The 19,443-nt window shown below is 44.1% G+C and overlaps 1 protein-coding gene across 6 annotated transcripts in view; it reads right to left on the minus strand.

Moving 5' to 3' along the window:
- The window catches only part of CACNB2 (calcium voltage-gated channel auxiliary subunit beta 2), a 325,617-nt gene that overhangs the window by 67,966 nt on the left and 238,208 nt on the right, over positions 1-19,443 (minus strand). The window lies entirely within an intron of this gene.

Genomic DNA, 19,443 nt, shown 5'->3' on the forward strand with positions numbered 1-19,443 from the left:
TGGCGGTGCTCGGGGGACCATATGGGATGCTGGGAATCGAACCCGGGTCGGCTACATGCAAAGCAAACGCCCTACCCGCTGTGCTATCACTTCAACCCCTTCCCTGCAGGTTTCATCACCACCTCCACAGAGAAGTCATTTCCCATCACTTCCTACCTTTTTTCCTTTCGCCCTTCTTGTTTTGAGAAATTGTCACAGCATCATGTGACTGACAGATGAGCCATGGATTCCCTGAACTGGGCCAGACCCCTACTGAGGCAGGGACCCTGTTTTGTGTGGTTCCCCGGGGCTGAGACAGGATTCAGCACACAATAGTCTGAATCACTGAATCACTTGGTCTGGGTGTTTTCCAAGTCTCAGACGAGACTTCGTATCTTTGTGGAGAAGCTGACAGAAGTTGAATGACCAAAGAGCCTAGTTTATAACTATAAAAACCACACACCCAGAAAGGATGCTGCGGGGACCGCTCATGGTGTGATAATCTGAGGAACTATTTAGAGCATGGTTGTGAAGGTGGGAGTGAGAGATGGAGAGCTCCCAGGGAAGACGATTCAGAAGAACTGGAGATGGGGGAGCCAGAATAAAATTATATCTTCATGGAGATCAGAGGAGGCCATCCCAAAATAGGCCACCTGGACATGAGGACAATTCTGAGCTGGAGGCAACTGAGAACCAACAGGCACTAGGAGTGTCTCTTCCTTCCCTCACTGCCTAAAACCAGGGTGCAGGCTGCCCAGGGGGTGGCCTTCTCCTCAGCTATGCAGGAGGAACTCTTTATCAGCAGGGATGGAGAGTGGGCACCCAGGTTGGTTCGCACAAACCAACCATTCGCAAACAAAGTAAGAACCTATCCCTCCATTCATTTCCCTGAACACATTTCCCAGGGTCTTCTCCATAATTTATCATCTTGAGCCCCCAACCTCTTTTGTTGTTAAGAATGTTATAAGGAGCTACCGAATCTAACCATTGTTTAAAATTTTACTTTTCATCATTTACAAGGACGCACATACATTAACCTGTGATCCTGTTAATCTATCTCTTGATTGTTACATTCACAGGTTCCCAGAAAAAGAACCTAACAGGGTAGAGGAAAAGTTGTTCCCCACCCAAACCTCACTTAACCGCAATCCATGTGCGTGCCTGGTCCATTCCGTGGAGAGACTGGCCACACCAGATGGAATTCTCTGAGGGGTGTGTTCTACTCTGGGAGAACTCCACTTATAGCACACACAGCTTCACACAGAAATGTTTAGCCAGGAAAAGAAAAGGTATAAAGAGAAAGGAAGTGATCATCCATTCCACAAGGCCCCCCAGGGAAAAGAACTGGGATCAACAGCCGGTATGAAAGTAAGACCAACTTCCATGTATTAATTCAGAGCGCTCCCATGGAACTCTCGGCAGAGAACACTGGCTGCGGTCTTTTGGACTGATATGGCACAAAAGAGAAGGTGGGTAACTGGCCCAGATCACTCCCAAGGGTGCACCGTGTGAATGCAAGCAGAGACTAGGTGGTTCTCAGCTGCCACCCACCATAAGAAATGAAACTTCCACGGCCAATCAACAACCTCAGCCCATCAGACCCTGGTCATGCACACAAGGCAGATGAACCGAGCAGCTGATAAACCTCGTTCCTTAGTGCCCAATGTTCAGATGAAATGGCACAGGGATGTGTCAATGGCAGGTGGAGAGAGAAATAGACTGTGCAAAGCTCTTCTCTGAGTTGACCAGTAGAGAATTGGGTTGCCTGCCTCACACACAGGTCTGACTGAAGGTCTCAGTTACAGGGGGAAAGTGTCCTAATGTGAAAAATCTGAAACCATCAGAGATCAAAACCCCTTTAATTTTCCAAATTCTGTTCTGTTGATATCCTAAACCACCCAATCATCAGTAAGAATATTGAGGCTTGAGAGATAGCACAGCGGGTAGAGCATTTGCCTTGCACACGGCTGACCCAGGTTCGATTCTCAGCATCCCATTTGGTCCCCTGAGCACCACCAGGAGTTATTTCTGAGTGCAGAGCCAGGAGTAACCCCTGTGCATCACCATGTGTGACTCCTCCCCATAAAAAGAATATGGAACTCCATTAAAAATAGAGAATGTAACTTAAATAGACATTCATAGTTTTCATAGTTTAACGGAACTGCACCAGAAGAAAAAGCTGGTGTTTAGTTTGGTTTGGCTCGGTTTAGGGGACAAACCCAGCAGTGCTCAGGGGCTCATAGGGAGTGCCAGAGATTCCAACCAGGGTTGGCCTCATGCCAAGCAATCACCTTACCTTCTCTACTATCGCTCCAACCTGCAAGTCAGTGCTAACGAATGTCCATGCTCATTACAATGTCGCTATCTCTGGCCATACAATCCTTTTGAAAAATCTGGTAATAAGTAATCTAATGGGGTTTGAGTTTTGAGACAACTGCTAAATATATCTTTATAAAAGAAATACATGTTGGGTCTTCATTTCTGGAATGAGCTCCTGAAATCCCAAGAATATTTATAAAGGTGTCTTTGTTATGCTGATGAGCCGGCTTTCCTGAAAGCCCCTATATAATCTAAATATAGGGGTGGTTGCTAGGGGAACAAACAGCTGATCTGAGGGTTGAAACTTCCAGTCCTACCTACCCCTGCATCTCTCAGGGAGGGAGAGGGCGGGGTGTTGACTCAATCACCAACAGCCAACCACCTGATCAAGCATGTCGATTAATCGCTTCTCGGCCTTTTGGCTAAGATCAAGTGAAGCATGTCGATGTAATGAAGCCTCCAAAATACTTCCCAAAGAAGGAGGTTCCGGGAGAGGTGCTAGCTAGGAGGGCAGCATGTCCAGGGGGCATGGGGCTGCTTCTCCACATCTTTCCCCACACCGCGCTCGAAGCACCCCTTCCTTAGAACTGTTCTTGATATATCATCGACAGAACAGTCTTAGGGCTGCAGAGATAATACAGTGGGTAGGGCGCTTTCCTTGCATGTGACCAACCTGGGTTCGATCCCCAGCATCCCATATGGTCCCCTGAGCATGGCCAGGAGTGATTCCTGAGTGCAGAGCCAGGAATAACCACTAAGTATCACCAGATGAGCCCCCCACTCCAAAAAAATATTAAAAACCACAACAAAAAACCAAAAGAGTCTATATATCCTTCTATGGTAAACTGGCAATCCAGTAAGCCCCACAGTCTCCCGAGTTCTGTGAGTCGCCCTAACTAACTGAACACAAGAAGGGGGATAGTCCGCGAGTATCCGATAATGGACTGGGGTTGCATCAGCTCTCTCAAGTGGAGGACTCGCTCATGGGATAGAGTCCTGAACCTGTGAGTGCTGCAGTTTCTATTGACTTGGTTTCGGAACAGACTTAACTGCTTGAAGGCACTGCAAAATAAAACAGAATTGAGATGCTCGAACGAGAGATCCCAAAGTCAGTCATTCTTACATTTTCCACATGATGGATGGGAACCTTTGGGATCCACTCAACATGACAGAAGAGAGTCAAAGGTGTGGCAGAGACTCGCTTGATCATGATCCTACTTTCTGCCTTAGAATGGGGACAGCTGCATTTCGAGACTTCCTTGCAATTAAGCTGGGTCCAGGGGACTGGGTCTGGGCCAGTGGAGAAAAGCCTGCACTGTCCTGTGTGGCACTACGTCACTCAAGTCTCCCAGCAGCAGATGTGAACCCATGGAATCAAAATGGCAGTGCTGAAAATTCCAAAGCGTTTATATCCCATGTGGGCTTGATTGGAGAACACTTCCTTAGTAAGTGCTGGATTCTGACACATGTGAAAAATAACTCCTGATGGCATTAGGTGAATGAGACATCTAGGATTGTTGCTTATAGCAAGTTGGTATCATTTAGCCCCAGAATCACTTTAAACTGAGCTGCAGACCTATTTAAACATCTCATAATATGCAAAGATGGTAATTTAGAAATAACCCTCTTTCTAAATCCTTCTTCAGATTTTTCTAAGGCAACTTTCAGTCAGGGGTTTTTTTGGGTTCCTTTTTTTATGTCTCATGGACATAAGTGGAGATTGGTAATCATCTTCTTTCCAGAAACTTCCATCTTGAAGAGTAACCACTGTTTACAAGTCTTAAGTCAGATTCCCAGAAATAAATGTTAGGTCTTCATTTAAGTGTTTAAGTCAAATTTATCAGATGATTTAGAGAAACACCCCAAAATAGAACTGACTGAGATCATTCAGGTCAGTAGATCTTCAGCAAAGAAGGTGATGTGGATCACGTAAGTCTGTGAGAAGACGCTCACTGTGCTGGAGAGATTTGAGGGGGGGTTCAAATATGAGGTAATTCTTATTTTTGAGAAACAAGCATTTCGGGAGAAGGATCATCTTATATTCGTGGATCTGTGGTTGCCACTGGCACATTTGTAGATCTGAAGGATGAGGCTTTTTTGTACAGCCTCAGTCAAATAAATGTTTATTTTTATAAAATTTTTATTTCTGCATATTTCCTCAGTTGTACATGCTCTTTTGGTTTAGGGGTCGATAGCACTGCAGCACTGTCATCCCGTTGCTCATCGATTTGCTCGAGTGGGCACCAGTAATGTCTCCATTGAAAGACTTGTTGTTACTGTTTTTGGCATATCGAATATGTCACGGGTAGCTTGCCAGGCTCTCCGAGAGGGACGAAAGAATCGAACCCGGGTGGGCCACGTGCAAGGAAAATGCCCTCCCGGCTGTGCTGTCGCTCCAGTCCCAAGGGGGTCTATATGAAATGGATACCTAGTGGCATTTTTTAAATGAATGAGAAACATTTTTCCAGGCATTTTTGTACTTAAAAAAGACCATAGATGCTCTGTAAGCAGCAGTACCTTTGCTTAGAAAGCTGAATAGTTATAGAGAACAGTCCACACCTGAAAAATGGTCTAACAGAACTTCCATTAAAGGAAGCTTACACTATTTAATTTTTCATTTACTGGTGAAGAACATGAAACTACAGCAAAGATGAATAAAAATGAAAACACACTGTTTAAACTGGGTGATTTAGACTTATTTCATGTTGTTGGTCTCTGCTTTGTTCATCATGAAGAAATAATTCCAAAGGGTTCGGACTTGTGCCTTCCTGCCCAAAGGACTAGTTTAGCCAAGCAGACTTGAAATGGCTTCTAAGATCATGTTCAAATTTGAAACAAAACAGATTTCTCGGGCCCACTTTAAGATTTTATAAGTTGTTAGCAACCTGTACTGAACTCCTTCCTCAATGAAATACTCATATACTTTAATAATAAAAAAAATCATAAAGCTGAACTGAATCTCTATTTATTTTAAATAAATCATTAAAAATCCTGCCAATATGGTCAATCTTCTCCCTTCACCCACCCCTATCCACACTATAAATTAGAAAAAACTATTCATAAACTTTTCATTTGTTTATTTGGGCCACATCTTGCTGTGCTTAGGGTTACTTTCTGGCAGTGCTTGGGGAATCACACATTGTGCCCGGGATCAAACCCACATCAGTTGCATCTAAGGCAAACACCATACCCATTGTACTATCTCTCCATCCCCATAAACCATTTTCTATTTAGGCTAATGGCCCAAATTCCCAGTGTGCTGTTTCAAATGATTATTCTGTACACAGTGCTGGGCTGGGGGTAGAGCCCCTGGGGGAGCCCATGCCTCGCCCCTGTAAGGCACTGGGCTGCATCCGTGGCAGCACAAACCCTTTCAGAGAAAGCGCCAAGTTAATTAATAAAGTTTTACCTGAAATTCTACCACGTTTCTTATTCCATACCTATGACACTGTAGTCTAGATTATTCTGATACAACAGTCATGCTCCAAGATGTTCTGTACTAGTTAAAAAAGAATGATGCAAGACTTTGGTGGTGGGGGAAAAAAGGATAGATAGAAAGTTCCAATGAGCAGCATGGGTGTACTGTTCCCCTAGAAGTTCTTCTAAATTCTAAATTTAGCCCTACCTATGACTTGCAAATCCATCATCCGATTACAACGAACACGCGCAGAGGGCTTGTCTTTGTTTGGCAATCCAGGATGGGAGTCCTTCAAACTGAGCCCACCACAGTTCCAACGAGGCTGCTGACCTGCAGAAACCAGAGTTCTTGTCCCTCCCAGCCTGACCCTGCTCACCCCTGCACCATAATACAGATTGCTCTGCCTGGTAGAGACCTTAGTGCTCACCCCGGCTCCTAACTGTCACTAAAACTAAGGGATGAGATGGGCTGGGATATAAAATGATCTAACTCTAAAAGAGAAATTGGGTTACTTGGGTCTTGAATTTTTGTCATGTCAAACTGCTTATTGTTCCTTCCATTAATCTTGCTCGCTTTAGCTCTTCGGAGTGTGCTGGGTGGCATATCCTACCCGCAGCATCTTTATGTCCATCTGTAGCTGGCAGAGTTGAGCCATCGATGGGCTCTCAAGCAGAGTAAATGTGCAAGTGAATGAATAAACACTCACATGAGGGCATATGTACTAACAGAGATGGCTATGTGGTACATATAGATGCATCTACATATATATATATATATATATATATATATATATATATATATAATGAATACACCATACCATCTAAACAGTTACATTTTAATATCACTTTATCACTGCATCACTGTCATCCTGTTGCTCATCGATATGCTCAAGTGACACCAGTAAGTAACATCTCCATTTGTCCCTCTCGCACTCAGGGTCAGGGAATGAGGCCCATTATTGTTACTGTTTCTGGCCCATCAAATACACCACAGGTACCTTGCCAGGCTCTGCTGTAAGAGATTCTGCATTGCTCTTTTCTGGAAGCTTTGTTTTATAGTCTCTGGATGTTGGCCATTGATGAGATTACATGGAGCCAGGGACACTTTGTGTGATGCCAAGCTACTGGAAAACTGGGGATTTGGGAGGAGGTGGCCCAGTCTCGATATGAGCAGGCTTGGAGATCTTAGTCACAGGTCCCGCATACCTGGGTTCCTCACTCCTCTCATGAGTGAAGCTTGTCTCAGCATGTGGAGAGTGGCCTTGAATATGGCTGCGGCTGGGTTCTGGAGGTTTTCAGCTGCCAGGGCTCTGCTTGGGGCAGGGAGGGAGACTCAACCTGACCCCCTCCACGGAGGCCCAGGTGAAGACAGCCTGGCACAGGGGCAGAAGATAAGGCCAAAAAAAGAAAAGAAGAGAAAAGAAAAGAAGAGAAGAGAAAAGGAGAGGAGAGGAGAGGGAAAAAGAAAAGAAAAGAAAAGAAAAGAAAAGAAAAGAAAAGAAAAGAAAAGAAAAGAAAAGAAAAGAAAAGAAAAGAAAGAACCAGCATCTCACCATGTAGCCAAAAGGGAAGAGTGTTTTGGATCACTGTAAGATGAGGCAGAAACTGGTCATCTTTCATCCCAAAGGTGTTGAAACACTCATTTTGACTATTGCCCTTGGTGACTTTGAACCCTAAGACCAATAAGTCTTCTTTCCTAAAGATTTTTGAAAGGTTGTTTTTCAAAATGTGTAATGTCAACAGTTGTAGCAGTCCAAGGGGCAGAGCTACCATTGAGGACTTTGGATTTAGGTAACTAACTTATGTAATTAACATAATCAGGGAACTGAACACAGCAGCAGGAGGAGCAGGAGGAAACTTCCGTGGGGAAGGAATATTTTCACAGGCAAATGTAAGATCTTCCATCAAAGGAACTACAAGTGGTATTTTTGTTCCGACTTTGATGAGTTTCAGAGTCAAGGGAGCACGTTGGTGAGAAGCTTGGCATTTCTCATTATTCAAAGGGGTTTATTTTTGCCCACAAGGACTTGGAGTCCCATCTCTAACTCTAAAGTTAAAAAGGATAATAACCTCTGGAGCATCTCTAGGAAAGAGACAGTATGGGGACAACAGGAATATCTGGGGAGAGAGACAGACCTTCTGGGGCAGTGGAAGGATAGCTATGTCCACCAGTGGCCTTGCTGGCTTAAGAAGGAGCCCAGTGTGGCTACTTGTATGTAAAGGATTTTGTTTGTTTGTTTGTTTAAGGGGGAGACAACCTGCTCGATTTTGCACTTTCCATAATGTAGATGATCAGGAGTCAAGTCCAGTTTAAACTGACATTTTCACTCTCCATTCAGTGTGCTGGTTTCACAAGTCTGTGTGTGTGTGTGCTGTGTGTGTGTGTGTGTGTGTGTCCCCTCTTCTCCCCAATACGTACACACCCACAAAGTGTCTGACCAAAACAAAAACAAAAAGGGGACAAAGAGATACTTCCCCGAGTTGCCTATTTGGTTGAACTGCTAACGCTAACAGCAAACACGTAAATGCTTCTCCTGGGCCTGGCACGCTGGAGTCTGCACTGCTTCCTCAACCCATCACAGTCCCAGCATCACAGTCCCTCATCATCCCTCTTTTTGGAAGTATGTGTTGGCCACACAGAGCACAGCTCCAAACACCTGCTCTCAAACATTGGCTGACACCTTGAACTTGAGTAAGGTACTTTCAGCTGGTGACCAGAGACATCTTCAAAACAACTTTATTGAAGCTTTAATTAAAAGGGATTTTTGGAAAAGCCTTTTCTCTCTAACCTCTCTCCTCACTGCACACAAGGATGGATGGAAACAAAACTTCCCCGTGGCTAGAAGATCTGAGACAGGTTCATACATTTATCAGACTCAACCCTAATCTTTTAGAATAGCCTTGAGGTTTGTTGATATCACGGTGACCCAACTAATAAAATGTATTTTCCCCATCCCTATTGTTTTGGGTGATAGGACACTTTCTGAAAATCCAGATCTTCTGTTAAGTAATTATAAAATAACTGCTAACTGCTTTAAGGCAGACAGAGAGGGAGACAGAGAGAGAGACAGACAGACAGACAAGAGAATAGCAAGTAAGTCAAGCCACTTGGTTTGCATGAGGCAGAGCTAGGTTCCAACCCTGGCACCCTGTATGATCCCATGAGCACTGCTAGGAATAAGAATACTAACATATTTGTACAATACAAAAATCTTACACAAAGACACCCCGATTTATAAGTGCCTCTTTTGATCACACATTGAGCTGGAAGGAGCTTGCCCAGAACAAGAGAGAACCCTGGCTTTGAGGATACTCACACATCTCTCCTGGAGAACCTCCACTCAGATGTGATTCTCAAGCATTTCCTTCAGCTCATCACCTCATGCCTTCTATAGCAGTGTGGGGTGCGGGCTGGATTCTAACAGTTTCTGAAAAGACCTCCCCACCGTATCTACCCAAGGCATTCAATGATGACTGCTCATCCCCACGCCCGACTCTCTGCAGACTCCGTGATCCTGTCCCCAGACATCTCCTACTGTCCACAACAGTTAGATGCAAGGCATCCACAGACCCTGACTTCTCTAACCCTCTCCTGGCTTCTCTCGTAACCCAACTGTGTCTTGAGCAAGGCAGGGGTGACACACGCTGGTTGGTTGTCCGTTCTCAGTCCCTTCTGATGCTTGGCTCCTCTCAAGTACAGAAGTTTGCCCAGCCAAAAGCTCAACTGTTGGCCTTCTGGCTTGACTGCTTCAGATCTGCCTTCAGTTTTCAATTTTGGGAGCAGCCCCAGTGGCCAAGGGACACCCAGCAGGTGTGTTCTGAGCTGTCCTCCTGGATTCAGCCAGACCCATTTGGTGTATTGGAACATCTGTGTTAGCTGTCCATCCATCACAGAGCGTCACGTTCATGGTGAGCTGTAAGCCACCGTTCTCTTCCCTCCCAGTCTTTTCCTTCTCGCCAGCCCTATCACCAAGCAGAATCTGCACCTTCATGCTTCCCCTCCCTCCCTGGGATCAGGGTGGTCTCCCAATTCATTCTGCCACTCATTTAATATCACACTCCCAATTTCCTGCCACCAACCTTCCGTTCTCTGCTCTGTCCTATTTCCATCTGTGCTAATCTTACTCCTGATTTACACATTGGGGGAGAGCAACTTATAGATAATCAGGTAAGAAAAGGGTAGGGGAAGGCAGGAACAGGGGGCCGAAGGGTGGGGAATACAGAGGGTGGAACAGAGGAAGGGTGAACAGAGGACCAAAATGCAGGGTGGTTGAATGGCGGGCAGGCTCCCCCCAGAAAGAAACCCTCAGGCAGGAAAAGTTCCCCTGCTAAGAACACTGAACATTTCATTTCATTTCCCAGGAAGCCGGAAAGATTCCATCTTTGTGTGTGTGTGTGTGTGTGTGTGTGTGTGTGTGTGTAGATATTCAAGTTTCTTTACTTTCTTTTTTTTTTAATTTTATTGAATCACCGTGAGATAGTTACAAGCTTTCATGTTTGGATTACAATCACATGATGATCAAACACCCATCCCTCCACCAGTGCACATTCCCACCACCAATATCCCCGGTATACCCTCCCTTTCCCACACTCCCCCTGCCTCCTTCTTTGTCTGTCCCTCTGAAAGATTCCATCTCATCTGGAGGCTGGGGCCTAAAGACAGTTAGGTGATGTCTAAATGTTACAAGATAATGTCTCCTAACCTGCAGGCAGAATCCTCTGCACCCAGAGGTTACTCAAATCAAGCAGAAAATCTAGGGAAGAACCAACAGAAGTCAACCGGCAGAATGGATTTTCTGGGGGTTCCTCCAAGATAAAGCAGCTCCAGAGCTCACAGATTAGTAACCAACATGGGTCAACAAAGCACAGAAAAATTAGCTCCCACTATCAGCTCTACTTACAAGAATCATGCAGGCCATTGAAAAATCTGGAAGCAAAACAGTGACATCCCCGATCCTTGACAAGTGTTTAAACTGGAACACCCTTCACAGCTGTATAGTACAAGAAAGTATTCGGATATTGTACACTTGCCCAGCCTCCACTTCCACACTAGACTAAACACTATAGCTGAAGATGAGAACGGGGGGAAGAATGTATGTGCTCATCCCCTCGAGCATCTGAGAACACGTCACAGTGATTCCAAATCTGTCCCACAATTCCTCAGCCACGCTAACTGGAATAACACTGGGATGTGCAGCAAAGGGGCAGCACTTTGCAGACCCCTGATAATCTGGATTTATGTCAGAAGCCTCTGGAGAACCTGGAAATCCTAGCAGCTCTGTGAGTGCCTAAACTGACCTCTGTGGCGAAGACTTGAAGATTTGTCAATTATTGAGAGATATTCGTGACTCAGAAAAGATGAAGAAACCCTGTTTGTTTTGGCTTAAATCATTAAAATGGGTTCCATTACGGGTGATGAACATTTTCAGCCAAGGACTATATATAAATACGATATTTGTATCTCTCTGAAGATCTCTTAGGGATATATAATTTTTTTCAAGGGTTGACATAAGATACACACCCTTATATATTTTTATAATTTGAATTGCTAGTTTTAGGGGAGCTAGAGTTAAGAGAATTTGACTACCCATTACTAATATTATGACATTGTACATAACAAGTTTTAGGGAAGAAATCATTTAAGCTTTGTAAAAGAAAGTTGACCAAATTCATACTTTGTGTTCCTAAGATTCTTAGAAAAAGTGTAAGATCAGAAACAAGTAATTTTGAGAACTAAGGTGTTTAAGACAAACAGAGGGTGCATTTTGGATAGAACATTGTTATTAAAAATAAAAATTCTTGGGGCTGGAGTGATAGCACAGCGGGTAGGGCATTTGCATTGCACGCGGCCGACCCAGGTTCGATTTTCAGCATCCCGTATGGTTCCTTGAGCACCGCCAGGGTCAATTCCTGAGTGCACGAGCCAGGAGTAACCCCTGTGATCGCCAGGTATGACCCAAAAAGAAAAAAAATAAAATAAAATTTCTTGTGGCTGGAGATATAATGCAAAAATTTAGGCTCTTGGCTTGCATGCATCCAACTCCAGTTCAATTCCTGGTACCACATATGATCCGCCAAAACCACCAGGAGTGATCCTTGAGCACAGAGCCAGGAATAATCCTTAAGGACTGCTGGCATGACCCAATAACTTCTTCCCACAAAGAAATAAAACAAACACACACACACACACACACACACACACACACACCTTTCCGGTTATTTACAGATTTTATGGAACCCAAATCCCTTGGGATGGGGTCAAATGTGAATATCAAGCAAATCCCATATTGAAGATGGCTACATAGATGGGATAGGGGTAAAATTTCTACTCATAGACTTCTCCTCAAAGAACAGATCTTGGTTTTATATTTGTAAAACATCTGTGCAGGAGTAGACATTGGTTGACACAATTAAATTTATGTTTTACCTAAGAGTGGGATATACTCCTTCAGCTGAGTTCTGATCACTTGGCCAGGTAGAAGCTGATTCAATTTCCATTCCTGAAATCCCAACTCAGAGAGACAGACCTACTCTGATTCTGAAATTCCAAACTGTCAAAAAGTAGACACGAAACTGGCAGCTATAAATCTTAGGGTATGGTCTACAGCAGATGTGGAAACAGGCCTTAGCACAACGGGAGTCTCCCTCTCATTTTAAATGAAGAGATGGTATATTACCACATTACCTAGTGTCCTCTTAGACTCAGCTCCTGGAGAGCAGAGAACAAGGTGAATCATTTTATATCCCCTAGCATTTTGCCCACAATGTGTGTGGCTGCATGCTGAATGAATAATGCATTCACTTGGCAGGTGGAGAATTTTATGTATTCCAAGGATTTCTATTGCCCACTGTGAGTACCTGTTACATGATCAACTTACCAAAATGCTTTAGGTGACTTAAACTACAAGGAATGCGGGTTGATTTCAAATGTGTAGTAGCAACAGGTTCCAATCTACCTTTCCTTCAAAGATGACTCTTGTTCATCCAAGACAAAAGGAAGGGCCATTAAGAATCCAAAAATTAAAACTGGAAAGTCAGAAGACCGGGCCATTTGACTATTTCATGGAGTACCTACGATTTGGCCTTGCTCTAGTCAAACACTCTTTGTGGCTACTCTAGGGAGGGTAGTATTAGCCTCAAATCTTCAAGAATTGACACTCTGGGGGTAAAGTGATGGGTGTTAATCCTGCAAGTATCATCAGAGCAAACTATTAGTAGGGAATCAGGAATCACTTGAACACAACTGACAGCTAATTTTATGATTCATCTTCCTTCGTAATGACAGGGTTCATCTAGAAAATAAGTAAATAAACCCACTTTCTAAGCCACAAAATCTTCCATGAAACCCACCAGTAAGTAAAGCTATGCCCTGAGCTCTTTCCAACACCATTCTCTTCTCCCTGAGTCAACGACATCTCACTTCACACTTGGGCTGCTCTGGTGATCTCATCTTTAGACTGTCATTTTCATCCTCTTTTTTTCCTTAGGAACAGACAACACTTACAAAATATCTTTTCAAATAATTGTGTTGTAATATTAGCTTTCTCCCTGGCCCCACTTATTAACTTTTTGGAGGGTGCTGTTTGTCTTTGTATTGGGGCCAAATCCAGTAGTATTCTAGGGAAACCATGCAGTTCCAGGGGGTTTGAACCTGGGTTCCAGCATGCAAATTATGTATTTTAGCCCTTTGAACCATCTTCCCAGTTACTAAAATCACTTGGGGGACATTATTCATACAACCTATTTCCTAGACATTGGCTTATTTTTCATTTCTCTATAAGACTCTATTCAAGTATTTTCAGGCACATTCCATCTGTAACTGCATTTCACCAAGAATTTATTATTCACACACAAGCTGAAAGTATCTCGCTAGATTCAAGAAATTTTAGCTCAAGATGTTTGTTTAAAGGACGTTAAAATGTAAAAATGTTCTCATTCCAAATCAGTGGTATAAGAACCATAAACTAAACTTAAATCATGGGCAGGGGGAAGGTGACTATTTTGCTTATAAACCCTAGTTTTCCTGTCTAGATTCAACAGCAAAAAATGAGCAGAGTTAGTGTTTTCACTTAGAAAGCTGCTTAAATAGTTGCCTTGCTTTGCTTTCATCATTAAAGAAAACAAGAATTTTAATTTTTTATTTCCCCCAAGCATAGAAACAAAGAAACAGCATGGATGCATTCTCTTAATATCTAAGGAGGACACATGGAAGAAGGTTAAAACCATGAGAACAGGAGGCACCAGAGAGGTAGTACAGTAGGTAAGGCATTTGCCTTGCACACAGCAAGGTTCGATTCCCAGCATCCACATGGTTTCTCAAGCATCACCAGAAATGATTCCTAGGTGCAGAGCTAGGAATATAAGCCCTGACGACTGTTGGGTATGGCCCCAAATCCAAACACCAGAAAAGAAAGTTAAAAAAACAAAACAAAATAAATTAACCAAACAAAAAACTTGCGAGAACTGTCTTTATATCACCAACAGCTTTGGGCGAGAAGCTTCCATTTCCATCAGTCTTCACTCTTAACATGAGGAGGTCTAGCTGCCATACGGCAACAAAAGAAAGAAGCAGCAAAGTGATACAGGGGAAATTACTGAAATTCAGTACTGAGAGCCTACACAAACACACTCTAATGACTACTTGTTGGTGGTATAATATAGAAGGGGAAAAGTCAAAGTTTTAAAAAATCCTGTATTATTCACAGTCTCAGGAGGTGGAAGCCGCTCAAATGTCCATCAACAAATAAGTGGTTAAAGACAATGTGATATATCTAATACCATGGAATGTTTTTCAGCTTTAAAAGAGGACAGGCTGGCACATACAACATCACACACGACCGTTAAGGACATTATGCTGAGCAAAATAAACTAGTCACAAGAGGAGAAATACTGCACAATACCACAATTTTAGAGGTCATAATTGTATAGAAAACAATTCTACAAGTTGAACATCAGCCCTGCTAATACCTGGCTATTGAATCTAGACAGTATCGGTTTGTTTTGCTACTGGGTTTATATGATTTGATTCCACTTCTATGAAAGACCCAGAGTGTTGAGAACACAGCCTGGGGCTGGGAGAGGGAGAAATAGGGAGTTATTTAAAAGGTACAGAGTCTCTGTTTAAGGACTGGTAAGAAACAGTACAGTGTGTGTGTGGGAGGAGCCTTGTGAACAACTGACCCAGGTTCAACACCTGGCATCCCATATGGTCCCCTGAGCCCACCAGCAGTGACTGCAGAGCCAGGAGTAAACTCTGACCAGGGCCTGGGGTAGCTTCAAAAACAAAACCAACAAAACCCCAAGAGTTCCTGTTTTTCTGGGATGAAACAAATTCTAGAGTTGTGTTGAACATGGATAGAGCTAAATGTAGACTTCAGAGTGGGGAGGACCAAAAAAAGAAAAATAATGTGGTTCCTCCAAGGAAACTGGAATGGGGTATAACTGAAACACAAAATTCAACCAAAGTAACAGCCCCCAAGTTGATATGCAATCCATTTTGCTAACTTTAGGAAAGCACAGTACTGGCTAGCAAACACTCTATCCCTAAAAGCCATCTGCAGAATAATGGAGGCAATCTGCATTGTGGACTGCCTCCTTCCATCTTCAGCATGCCCTCCCTGCAGTGCTGAGGTCCTCTGCCTCATCCTTCTGACAGCATTTGGCTCCCACTGCTGTGAGCCTCACACTTATCACATTACTCTCAGTCGGTGACACACATTTCTGGCATCATTATGAAACCAGGCACTTCTTGAAGGAGAAACCAGATCTAACACATCTTTGATTTCCCTTCTTCAAGCGCCTAGTTCAACAGCACCATACCACGCATCAAATGTTGGTTAATTGAATAACTTCTCTTTTGATTTGCAAAATCTTTTCTTGAACTGCTGGTTGGGTAAAACACTCAGGAGCAGAGAGAGAGAGATTGATTATTTTAAGCTCTGCATAAAGGTCTTTGTGTTGTTCACTGTTCATATCTGGTAGAGAAAAAAAGGAGAGGAAGAATCATGTATTTATAGCTGTGTTTATGATATAACAGAGATGTTCAGCTAGAGCTCTCTAAGAAAAAAAAGACTTGAGCTACAAAGTTTATAATAATCTTTCCCCATCCATTTATGGTTTTGAAATAGTCAGAAGTCTGTATTATGTTAACAGTCCTTATAAGGGTTCTTACACAAGAATGCTGTTTTAAATGTGGGCAAGCCTCAGCTCTCTAGAACTTCCATTAATAAAACCCATAAATCCACTATAAGAAAGGTTTGAATTAGATACAGTATCAGGTTCTCTTTAAAACATGCAATTCTTACCCATGAAGAATGTAAAACTTACTCATAGGTAGATTGCCAAGATAAATATAACCATAAAGAAATGTAGAGCGGTATATAATTCCTTCAAAACACTCAGGTGTACTCAGAAAAGAGTGAAGGAGCGTGAATAGTGCATTAACTTGCTCTTGGTATTTGAGGCAGAAATTTGTACTGGTGAGACTAAGCAGCGCAGAACCTGTCTTTGCTCCACAGGGGCTCAAAACCTAGTTGAGGAGACAGGACACTCTGTCACAGGAACGGATAGGGTTGATTCTGACCCACCGCTGTGAAGATCAAGTGACGATGTCAAAGCCAGTCACATCCCACTCACACCTGCAGCCTGGACAAGCTGGATCTGCCTCCCAGCATCCGGGCTTGACAAATAACTCAAAAGCGAGAGTGACATTCGCCCAATGGTTCATCAGCTGGTGACTGCCCGTTAGATAGTCACTGGAGGATAGGAACCACGGGTTTGTCTTCTACACTGAAATCTTGAGTTTCACATGTGCCCCCTCCCATAGTTATCACCCAAACCGAGACCGAATGTCACATACAACTTACCAAAAGGTTAAGTAGTCAAGCCGTGGCTGACCAGAATTGAATCCTCAGCTGCGCAGAGCTGACTGGTTGTGACACAGATCACATCCTCCTCAGCCATTTTCCATTCGGCCATTTTCCATCTGACCCCTGACGGAACACAACTGCTGATCCCTGGGCTGAAGCTCCCAGCTGGAGCTGACAACATTAGCACAGACGGAAATAGGACAGAGCAGAGAATGGAAGGTTGGTGGCAGGAAATTGGGAGTGTGATGTTAAACGAGTGGCAGAATGAATTGGGAGACCACACTGATCCCGGGGAGGGAGGGGAAGCATGAAGGTGCAGATTCTGCTTGGTGATAGGGCTGCTGAGAAGGAAAAGACTGGGAGGGAAGAGAACGGTGGCTTACAGCTCACCATGAACGTGACGCTCTCTGACGGATGGACAGCTAACACAGATGTTCCAATACACCAAATGGGTCTGGCTGAATCCAGGAGTTCAGCTCAGAACACACCTGCTGGGTGTCCCTTGGCCACTGGGGCTGCTCCCAAAATTGAAAACTGAAGGCAGATCTGAAGCAGTCAAGCCAGAAGGCCAACAGTTGAGCTTTTGGCTGGGCAAACTTCTGTACTTGAGAGGAGCCAAGCATCAGAAGGGACTGAGAACGGACAATTAACCAGCGTGTGTCACCCCTGCCTTGCTCAAGACACAGTTGGGTTACAAGAGAAGCCAGGAGAGGATTAGAGAAGTTGGGGTCAATGGACTAGGTGAGGAAAACCACCCGAAAACATCAGGAGGAAGAGAGAAAATTCAGTTTCAAGAAGTGAGGAAGAACGAGACACATGGGGCCTCACGGTAGGGGGGTGGAGCCGGTCCTTGTCCTCCCCGCCCCAACGAGACTCCGAGTTGCCACCCACAAATGGCCCCTCGAACTACTGATTAAGCTGCTTAACGGCCATGATCTCAGAGACATACAAACGAATCTGCTTTTGGCAGAAATCCCTCCAGATTTAATTATTAAATTTTCAGAATTCCAAAATCACATGGCCCCTATTGTGGCCGCATGACATCATATGCTATTCATAATCAGCAATAGAAAACAAATTGTCTAATGTTACCTTTTCAGCAGGTCTGAGTGTTGGGGGGAAATCCCAAACAATAATGGTGGGCCTGGTGTCGAAATATTGAATGTAATCCAAGTAGAGAGAGAGAGAAATATGGAAATCATCTGTCACACAGGTAGGGGGAGAGTGTAGGATGGGGGTGGGGGGTATACTGGGTTTTTTGGTGGTAGAAAATGTGCACTGGTGAGGGGATGGGTGTTTCATCATCGTATGACCAAGACTTAAACCCAAAAGCTTTGTAACTGTTCTCATGGTGATTCAACAAATAAATTTATATATAAAAAAAAAAGGATATGAGGAAGAAATGAAAGAACTGGAAGCAGAGGGATCAGGCCCGGGGTAATTAAGCCTGGCATCAACACAGGAGGGGAGGAAAGATGGGGCTGCTTATTTGAAAAGGCATGGAGATATTTCTCCTTCCAAAGATACAAGGTGGGGGTGGAAAGAAGAGGAGCAGATGGTTCTCGGATTCCTGGCTGGAATCCATGCCCTTGGTCGCTCCCTCTCACACTGATTCCAGGCTTAGCTGTGCGGCCTGTCCCACCTCAGAGGCCTTTGTGAAAATGGCCCTAGATGAGAGGCTACTCTCTGCCGTGCGGGCTGCTTCTCTCTCTGTCAGAGATGTGGATGAGCCACCACTCTGCCATGCAGGCAATGACAGGACATGCGGAGGAGCAGGGGGCACTGAAGCAGGATGCTCTCCCAAAGGAGAGGCTGCTGAACACCCACCAACCACTGCTCACCTGCCAGTGGCCACCAGTGTACAGAGAGCAAGTGACCCCAGTGAAAATGGTACTAACTTCAACACGCAGGCCACAGCGGATACTGCCGATGGCTCACACTTGAACGTGGTTCGACTAACACAAACTGCAGCTCCGATGTCAATATTTTAAGCCACTGAAGAGCAAGTGTGGCTTTTTCAGTCTTAAAGAATAACAGAGGATGAGGCTAGAGCAATAGTACAGCGGGTAGAGCATTTGCCTTGCACACGGCTGACCCGGGTTCCATCCCTGGCATCAATATATGGTCTCCCAAAACCGCCAGGAGAAATTCCTGAGTGCAGAGTTAGGAGTAATTTCTGAGTATTGCCAGGCGTGACCCAAAGAGCAAGGGAAGGAAGGAAGGAAGGAAGGAAGGAAGGAAGGAAGGAAGGAAGGAAGGAAGGAAGGAAGGAAGGAAGGAAGGAAGGAAGGAAGGAAGGAAGGAAGGAAGGAAGGAAGGAAGGAAGGAAGGAAGGAAGGAAGAAGGAAAAGTATAGGAGAGGACGGGGATGTGGTTCAGTGGTGGAGGATTTTCCAAGTATGTGTGAGGCCCTGATTCAATCCCCCACAACACACACATACACACACACACACACACACACACACACACACACACCTGCATTGATATTAACACAGGGAGAGTGAGCAAAACCTGAACTATTTCCCTAAGAATAGTCCTCAGTGGGACTTTCTAAGATGAGATGTTTCTTCTAGGTGTGATCTTTGACACAAAAAAGTGCAATTTTCCCCCCTAAAGTCTAGCTTTAAACCTGCCATGAATTCTTAGGATTCTCTTTAATGGTCTATCCTGTAGGTGTAAGAAAGAAAGAAACTGACTCTGGAGAGATGGGCTTAAAAGAGGTTAAAGTCCAGAAAGCTAGTACAGAGGTTAAGGTCATCATCATCATCATCATCCTGTTGATCATCGAATTTCTTGAGCGGTCTCAGTACCGTCTCCTTTCGTCCGAGCCCTGAGATTTTAGAAGCCTCTCTTTACTGAT

The sequence above is a fragment of the Sorex araneus genome, chromosome 9 (assembly GCF_027595985.1).
Source record: "Sorex araneus isolate mSorAra2 chromosome 9, mSorAra2.pri, whole genome shotgun sequence".
Taxonomy (NCBI): Eukaryota; Metazoa; Chordata; class Mammalia; order Eulipotyphla; family Soricidae; genus Sorex; species Sorex araneus.